Source organism: Suncus etruscus, chromosome 15 (assembly GCF_024139225.1).
Source record: "Suncus etruscus isolate mSunEtr1 chromosome 15, mSunEtr1.pri.cur, whole genome shotgun sequence".
NCBI classification, from domain to species: domain Eukaryota; kingdom Metazoa; phylum Chordata; class Mammalia; order Eulipotyphla; family Soricidae; genus Suncus; species Suncus etruscus.
The window spans coordinates 24,720,323-24,721,228 of record NC_064862.1 but is presented as its reverse complement, the minus strand read 5'-3'; positions in this window follow the sequence as shown (position 1 = coordinate 24,721,228).

Below are 906 nucleotides of genomic sequence, written 5' to 3'. Positions count from 1 at the left end.
TCAGACCTCCGTCTAACACCATACACAAAGGTCAAATTCAAATGCGTTAAAGATCTTGATATCAGACCTGGAATCACCATAAGGTATATAGAAGAACCTAGAAACACTTCATGACATTGAGACTAGAGGCATCTTCAAAGAAGAAACATCACTGTCCAAACAAGTAGAAGCAGAGATAAACAAATGGAAAAAATAGAAATAAGTCTAAAGAGTCTTTTTTTTTTTTGGGTGGGGGCCACACCCGGCGTTGCTCAGGGGTTACTCCTGGCTGTCTGCTCAGAAATAGCTCCTGGCAGGCACGGGGGACCATATGGGACACCGGGATTTGAACCAACCACCTTTGGTCCTGGATCGGCTGCTTGCAAGGCAAACACCGCTGTGCTATCTCTCCGGGGCCCTAAAGAGTCTTTTTTTAAAGGGTCTTATGGCTCAGGCATGCAGGCTGTTGGGCATATTCAACAAGTTAGATTTGTAATAAAAAAAAAAGAGCATTAGGATTCCAGGTCTGAAAATTACCAGCTATGATTCGTGCCTCATCTGTAAAGGGGCAATGAATGAGAGTTTTCTCAGTAAGGGGATGCTTTTCATTTGATAAACACTGTGAACATTCATCCCGCTTCCAAGCTAAGAGTCCAGTATGAAAGTCATACATAGATGCATACATAGAAAATTGCTCATGATCTCCTGTGCTATGATTAAGTATGAGATGCTGCAGAAGAATAAGAGGTACACTTTGGATTTTGCGGGGGATGTAAAGGGAGACAGGGATTGGGTATGATGAAATAAGGTGGAAGCTGAGACATGAAAAATGTAAAAAATAAATCAGGCCATGATGGGGAGAAAATTCCCTGAAGGGGGAAAATCAGGCCCAGACTCTAGATTGTTTGGGTGTTGGGACCACACCCA